Consider the following 8,280-nt stretch of genomic DNA (forward strand, 5'->3'; position numbering starts at 1 on the left):
GTGTGCTGGATTTCCCATCACCTGTTGCAAGAAGACTGGAAAATGAAGACAAATACTTGATTCATGCTTTCACGTTAGCCATTACCACAGTCTATCAACAGCATTAGGAAAATACAACAGAAATTCAGTGGTTAGCAGTTAAAGTTAGCTGCCATAATAGGGGAAATGAACTTACTAAGCCTAAGACTGCAGTGTGCTTTATTTGAAGATTGTCCTAACAACTGAGAAGTGCTCACCTAGACAGTCCACTTTGAGATAGTATATCCATGATAAATTTGGTTTAACTTTCAGTTGTAAAAGAGGTCTTAGTAAGTTCTTTAAAGCATGCTTAAAAGTATGTCTAAAGAAATGTAATATTAAAAAATATGTTATTGAAATATTTTAAAAAATGGGTACTTAAAGGCAGACTTTGATAGAGGTTATGATTTTCAACAGTTGAGCTATAGATTATGTTACAGATGGTACTTGAGTTAAGCTGAAACAATAATTAGTTTCTGTTTCACTCCTCTACTACTTTAGAAAATGCAAAATACCCTTTTCCCAAGACAGGAATCTTTCAGCTTCCAGTCACTGTCTATACAAACAAACAAAACCCTCCTATCTTGCGTTATGTTCTGAACATCTTCACAGTGAGCTGGCTACTGGCCGGCCCCTCTCTTCATGGTGAGAGACTTCCCTGGGATGAAATCATAGTTTGGAGGGATCTTACCTCTTAGTACTAACTTGCAGTTTACTTAGCCTATCTTCAGAACTGATAACATGTACTTTTTCTTTAGAAAAACCAGCCTTTTACTTCTTCAAATAAAATTAACACAAAACAAAAAACCTCACAGGCAGCAAAAATAGTAGGTTGAATTTTAAAATTCAACCACAAGAATAACTAAAAACATTTCTCAATTTTTGTTCACATTAAAAACACTGGTTCAATTTAAAATCTCATATCTCATATCTAACTTTCCCCCCTCACTGACAAATACAAATAAAATATACATTTGTACCTCAAAATGGTTGTTCATTTCTGTTAAACATTTGAACAGTAGTTTCTATGGTCTTTCCAATGCCAACAGTAGTAAAGCATTTTCAGCCTTTAGAAAGAGGCCATGGACCCTGAGCTCGCAATTATGCAGACTTGAAAAACAGGCTATTTAAAAGGGGAAATGATTCTTTCGGTTCCTAAAGTTTTGTTTTACACTGTGTTCAGATCAGATAAAGGTGGAGAAGTCATTTCCTATCTCCTCTTCTAGTGTGCTAAACTTAACATTTTAAAAATTCCACTGCTGATCTTTATTTTGAAAGGTAAAGTAAAATATGTAGCTTTCATCATCTGCCAAATGTTCATTTCTACTGTAAGCCTTCATTAACAGCAATGGACTTTTCAGATTTACGTGTAATCATGGTTAAAGTGCCAGTGATTAAAATTATTTTGCAGATGCTACTTTCAAAATTAGGTTTTAAAATATATATTATCTAGAACATTAATCTACAGAGGATAAATAGCTTCATCTCTTAAATGCAGATTGTCCTCCACAAAGTAGAGTTGAAGTAGAAAGAGCTAGAAACGGAACAACTTCCTGGTATATATAGATTGACATGCATTTGAGCCAGAGTAGTAAAAGATTTTTTTGTGTGTCATCAAAAAGTTATTTTAACGGTTAGTTTCATCCTAATTCCAACTGTATTTCGGTTTTAAAATTATTTTTTATATTAAGACTTCTAAGGAAAAAGCTTGCGCTAACAAATCCAATCCCATGTGGCAGGATTTCGCACTCTGCTCTTCTCAGAGCTGAAAAAGTTGAAGTCCTGAGGAGGTAAGACACTGGAGTAGAGCTGTTACAATGGAAGTCCCCCAGCCCTTTAGACTCCTCAGTACCGGTAGCTACTTGGGAGACCCATGGAATCCATACCCCTCACCTCCCAGATAAATTTAAGTCGCAAGTCTTCTCCAGGCCGCCAAGAACTTTGAAGTTCTTGAGTTGGAAAGGGGCTTAAAGTTGGCAGTCACTGAGTGCGCTCTGCGAAACCTGCCTGCCGCTCTGCAGCTGAGCCAGTGCTGAGCGCGACGCGCACACTTGCCCCTGGTCCGGGGGCGGTGGCCGTGCGGGAGCCGAAGCAGAGACTTTCGGGCTTACCTGAGCTGCGGGCGCCGGGCCGGGCCGGGCGGGGCGGCGAGCCGGGTCGCGGTTGCGCTGCGAGCGGCTGTGCGCGCTCCGGGAGCCTCCTGAACAATGCGAGCGGGCCGCCGAGCGCGCCCTGCCTAGGGGCGTTACGTCACCGCTCAGCCTTAAAAGGCGCGCAGAGGCATGTGCGGCCGGCCAGGCGGCGGGGCCGTGACAGCCCAGACCCTCAGCCCAGACCCTCAGCCCAGATCCTCCAGTCTCACAGACACCGGTGGTGTTTGCAAGGTCGATCCCCGGGTCCCCTTGCGGGTATGGGCGGCGAGCCTTACCTGCTCCCTCCTACGAGGCTGCCCTAGCCTTGGGGGTCAATGTCGACCCTCATCCTCATCCTGGGTCTAACTACTAGAGTTGCTGATTAAAATTCTTGTAAACACATTTTTTTTTTTTTACACTTGTTTTTGAGTTTCTGGGGGAGGCAGGAGAAGAAAAAGAGGTTTTTGGACATACAGACTTCAAACCTCTTTACTCTTTGTAGAGAGTAGGGGTCCTCAGAGGATAGTGTTTTATTTCCTGATGATGTAACTACAAAACAATTCTTCAAGTGATGGGAAGGCCAGATGAAATCTTATTTTCCTGCGTGTTTACTGAAAGAACCTCCTTTTTGCTCATTTTTGCGTGCCTGTGTTTTAACGAAAACAGTTAAAACTAATCAGAAGTGTTGGCAGGGAAAATATTTTTAAAGAAATTAAATGTTTTGTGCTGTACTTGCAGGACAATGTATAAAAATAGAACTTCAGAACCATTTTAATCTGTTCTCCTACCGACCAAATAAGACAAAAACTTAAAGACACAAGAAGGAAAACATTGGCCAAATATGACTGGATTAAATCTTCTACTCACTAATGTGGGACAGATTTCCTTGTATAGAAATCTTCCTCCTTGTAACTGAGCGCTGACCTCCCAATTACCTTGAACATCAGTAAGAGAAGTTCTACCGCAAATCTATGAATCTGAAAAATAAATTAGAGATGTGGAGGCTTCAGATGAGTAGTTTTAGTAGCTTGAGCTTATTTAAAACCCCTTTTAAAATCACATTAAAATAGTATTGCTTCCTAATATGGTGTACATGTCCGTAGAGTTATTGTTCCCATGTGTTTGTCAAGCAGGAATAATGAAAATGATGGGCTTATTTCTTTTGGCTGGAGGGGGGCGGGCGGGGTGGACCCAACAACTTGAGAGAGGATGGTTGCAGAGTATCGAGGTAGTGTTGGGAGCATGGCCCCAAGTAAGCATGGTCTCACTGGAAAAGTGAGTCTCTTACTTTTTAGACAGCTAATGAAAGACAAGTGAATGAACATACCCTTCATCTGAATTTATTAGAATTTAATATTTGCTTTGCAGTATTGTCTTGATACGTTAGATATTGTTTTTTTAGTTTTGCTGCTTTTCTGTGTTTGATAAGTACATTATGATCTTTTTAGTTGCTGTATGTGCTTCTACTTATTAAATATACCCATTGAGACAGTTGATGCTTTTTCTATTTTAAGTGAGATAAAGTGACTGATGAAAGTCGCATGAAACATGGACTCACAGCATCAAATACTTTTATCCGGAAGTGAGCAGTTATGGCTCACTGTGCTTTTTTTCCTTTTAATGAAAAATTTCCTAAGATTTGATACCGCCACCTATTTCCTCTCGACAATTTTGCACTCATACTTCCCATTCATTTTCATTCTTTGACTTCCCATATTCCCTGTGAAGTTATTCCTTTTTCTCTATAACTCTGTTCTTGTAGTTTCCTAAGCAAGACAAAAGAGAAGTAAGGCTTGTATGCCTCACTTGGTGCCCTATTGCTCTTTAAAGCACTGCTCTCTGGCCACTATGATGCAGCTTTCCAACTAAGGTCATGGTATGTAAGCAGTTTCTTCAGTAACCAATAGTAACCCTTGTTTACCGATCTTTTATCATGCCAGTGGCCATCCTTTGGGTTTTATGTGCATACCATCATTTAATCTTTTTGAGATAGAATTATCAATACTTTTCAGATGAAGAAACAGACTGGGGTCTCTTGACCAAGGCTGCACAGTAATGGAAGTTATGATGCAAGGACTTAAGCAGTATTTGACATAATCTTGGACTTAATTCTTCAGAGGCTTGCTCAGTGGTGTCTGTCATTGGCAAAGGACTACTCTGATTTACTTGAGATATTTACAGCTGTTTTCTACAGACATCTGATGAACTAGGAAAGCAAGACTCAATGTCATTGCACATTTCACAGCAATGTTCCCCAGCTGTTCAGTAACTAATCCTATGGGTGTCATTCACATTGGAGACATGGATTTATATATGCACCAGGACAGTTTTATAGGAGGTGGCAGCAACAGGACATGCTCTAATAAAGTTAGAGCACCAGGGTGATAACGTACAGGTCTTTATTGGACACAACCACCACCAGAGCTGTAGCTGCAAATTCTGGCCAGCCATTTGTGGTGCCTCATTGGCTCTCAGGAGCTGCTGAGTAGATTTTCACTTCTTTCCCTCTTCCTAGGATATTTCATTTTGAACTGTAGTTTTTGTTTCTTTCCTACATATACTCATTATGAAAATAGTTGAGATATGATTACTGCACTTTAAAATTGGCTGAGAAAAAAATTACTTTCTTGTCTAGTTCTGGCCAGTTATCCTATGCTTCTCTTCATCCTATAAATAGCAAAACAACAAATTAAGATAAGGCCCTTTTCTACAATTAGTCATCTGCCTTTGTGATCTAAATAGGCAGTTGATTAAGGTGTCATTTAGCAAAGGAACAGAAGAGCTTTCCTGCAGAGTTACTTTCTAATATGAGAAAAGAGGTTTTTAGATAAAAAAAGCTGAAGACCAGGAAGGCCTAACTAAATTTAAACATAGAAGACTACTTTTTTTTCCCTTTTCTCTCTCTCTCTCTCTTTTCTTTCTTTTTTTTTTTTTTATCTGAGACAGTCTTATGTAGCCCAGTTTCAAACTTGCTGTGTGAGAATGATTGGACTGATCGATCCCATGCCTCTCCCTGCCTAGGATTACACATGCACCACTTTGCTTATGCCTCTGCATGCTAGGCAAACACTTCACCACCTGAGCTGACTACCAGCCTAAAGCGTACTTCCTATATAATCAGGAGTAGTTGTCCATGGCTTAATTTCATGTGGTTCAAGCTGATAAGGTTATTATGAAGATTACAGCAACCATATCATTAATAAAGTCAGTTATTGCTAGCCATAAGCACAATCTCATTTTTAATACAATTATTGTGTGCTGTTAAACATATCAAGCCAATTATTCTTTGTGAGGGGGCAGGTCTTATTTCTTAGATAATATTTCTCTTTGTCTGTTTCTTTTTGTCATCAAATATGTGCTAGAGAACAGTGATAAACTGAACTTTCTTCAGTTACCCAGTGATGATTCTTCATCCTAAATGGGTTAGTATACCTTGCTACCTATGAGCTCTGTTTCATCCTATTAGGTAGTAGCCATAGCTCTGGGTATGATGTGTTTCCTTTTTTCCCCCTGACATAATACAGGGGAAAACACTAACCTCTCTTAACCATGACTTTGTTAGCATTAAGTGGAAACAACCCTGAAGCCATAGAGTTTTTACTACAGTACATTGTGTGCTTCTGATATTTTATCATTATTTCTTGTTGTTAATCTCTTGCTATACCTAACTTATGAATTAAAATTTATCAGAGATATATGTGCATAAGAAAAACACTTTTGCGGAGTTCAGTATTATTGTCCTTAACTTCAGGCACACACAGAACATCTTAGAACTTAATTCCCAAAGATAAGGAAGGATGATAGTTAGGAAAAAAGGAAAGCAGTAAACTTCATGGTGTACTTGGTCCACATTGGTAACCTGAACAGAGTAAGGACAGTCTTGAATGACTCAGGGAGGCAAAGCTCTCTAGCCTTGTAAAGGTTTAAAAGAAAATGGCCCCCGAAGGGTGTGGCACTTTAGGAGGTGTGGCCTTGTTGGAGTAGGCGTGGTCTTGTTAGAAGTGTGTCACTGTGGGGTTGGGCTTTGTGGTCTCATATACTCAATTACCAACCAGTGCTTCGGACCACTTTCTGTTGCCTGTCAATCAAGATGTAAGAATAAGAATGCTCAGCTTCTTCTCTAGAACCACATCTGCCTGCATGCTGCCTTGTTTCTCACCATGATGATAATGGAGTGAACCTCTGAACTGTAAACTGCCACCATGATTAACTCTTTTCCTTTATAAGAGTCGCCATGGTCATGGTGTCTCTTCACAGCAGTAGAAACTCTAATACACCCTCCATTGTTTTTGGTTAAAGTTGGATTGCTAGCAGTACAGTCCACAGTGCTAATGTATTCTCAAAAAAGTGAAGAAATTTTACATATAATTCTGCCGGATGAATATTGCCAGTTGGTAAATAATTCAGTCGCTTCATATTGTGGTGTGTGTGTGTTTGTGTATGAGAGAGATGTGTCTTTCTAAATTTATACATTTTAATCATGTTGGTTGCTTTTCTGTAGACACTGAGTCATTTTAAAGCATGCATTTACATATTCTTGATAGAATGGTCACAAAACCAGCTGCTTCCTGCTGTCCCTCAACGTTGCATGGCCTTGTTCATCACTGAGTGAAGGAAGAACTTGTGTGGAACAGAGATCTCTTGTTCTTTTTTCCCATGTAATTCTATGAGATGGATGCCGCATTCCCATGAGCAGGCCTGCCAAGTAGGTGAGCAGAGTGGCTTGGAGGGAATGAATAGGCATAAACACGATGTCACCATTGCATGGGAAGCAGGAAAAGCCTGCTATTTAGGTCCAGTCCATTTGCTTATTTATTCTGACAAACATTTTGTGTTTCCTTGGCAACTAATAATAGTTTTGAGAAATTGTTGGACTCACAAGTATTACTGTAGGAGTAAAAAACCCTCGAATCTCAGAAATTATAGACGGAAAAGACCTATTAGTCTTCTTGTCTCTTGCCAGTACAGACTGTCCTTAGAATTTTATCTAGTCTTAGTTTTTAAAGGAACTTTGTTAAATAGATTATATTCCATGTCTTAAGGAATGTGCTTTTAAAGAAACTAGTTTGACTTAGCTTTTCATGTAGACGGAGAATTTGTTATCTAAGGAGAAAGAAAAGCCCTTTTCTTAGACCCAGTTTGTACTTAATAATAAAGTTTTAAATAGGTAACTTTGTAAGAGCCAGAAAATATCAGCATCACTTTGATCTCTGTAGTTTTTCTACTATCTATTCAACGAAGGATCTATTTAAAAATGTATTACAGTGCCGGGCAATGGTGGCACACACTTTTAATCCCAGCACTCAGGAGGCAGAGGCAGGTAGATCTCTGGTCCTGAAGGATACATTTTAATATCACCCTAAATATTTGAAAGTAGAATTCATGAATGCATATATAATTATATAAGGAATAGCATCACAGCTAGTTTCTCCTGAGTAGAATAAACATTAGGAAGTCAACTTATTTACTTACTTACTCATTTTATTTCATGTGTTCAGAGTTTGCCTCCAACAGGGCCATACCTCCCAAGCATGCCACTCCGTTTGGGGCAATTTTCTTAGAAACCACCACAGAGGGCTAAAGAGCTTTGCCTCCCTAAACCATTTAAGTCTGTCCCTACTCGGTTTGGTGCCCATGAAGGTAGACAAGGACATCATGCCCTGGAGCTGTAGTTACAAATGATTATGAAATACCCCATAGGTGCTGGGAACTGAAGCCAGGTCCTCTGCAAGGTCAACTGCTCTTAACAGGTAAGTGATATCTCCAGCCCCAAGTCAGAATGTTTAAAAACAAGATTCAATAATTCTTATCAGACAAGAGTTTGCTCCCAAACAGGAAACTGATATTGGTTTCATTTTACAAGATTAGTGTTAGTGCTTGGGAGCCCAGCAGGAGTCTGGTGTAGGGCTGTACTTCTGAAGTAAGACAGGAAGTCGGGTGTAGAACTGTACTTCTGAAAACCCAGCAGGAAGTCATGTATAGAACTGTACTTCTGAAGTCCAGCAGAAGTTGGGTGTAGGGCTGTACTTCTGAAGTCCAGCAGGGGTCGGGTGTAGAACTGTACTTCTGAAGTCCAGCAGGAGTCGGGTGTAGGGCTGTACTTCTGAAGTCCAGCAGGAGTCGGGTGTAG

General features: G+C 39.8%; 2 protein-coding genes across 4 annotated transcripts in view; one reads left to right on the forward strand and one right to left on the reverse strand.

Moving 5' to 3' along the window:
• Positions 1-8,280, forward strand: part of Cmss1 (cms1 ribosomal small subunit homolog) — a 290,654-nt gene that overhangs the window by 44,188 nt on the left and 238,186 nt on the right. The window lies entirely within an intron of this gene.
• Positions 1-8,280, reverse strand: part of Filip1l (filamin A interacting protein 1 like) — a 225,039-nt gene that overhangs the window by 24,280 nt on the left and 192,479 nt on the right. Inside the window, exon 1 of one of the 2 annotated variants that reach the window (XM_005344943.3) lies at positions 2,130-2,222. The exons of the other annotated variant lie outside the window; for it this stretch is intronic. The gene's annotated coding sequence lies outside the window, so the exon portion shown is untranslated. Of the gene's footprint in view, positions 1-2,129; positions 2,223-8,280 lie in introns of those variants that run through there. 2 annotated transcript variants of the gene reach the window in all.

Source organism: Microtus ochrogaster, chromosome 2 (genome assembly GCF_000317375.1).
Source record: "Microtus ochrogaster isolate Prairie Vole_2 chromosome 2, MicOch1.0, whole genome shotgun sequence".
Classification (NCBI taxonomy): domain Eukaryota; kingdom Metazoa; phylum Chordata; class Mammalia; order Rodentia; family Cricetidae; genus Microtus; species Microtus ochrogaster.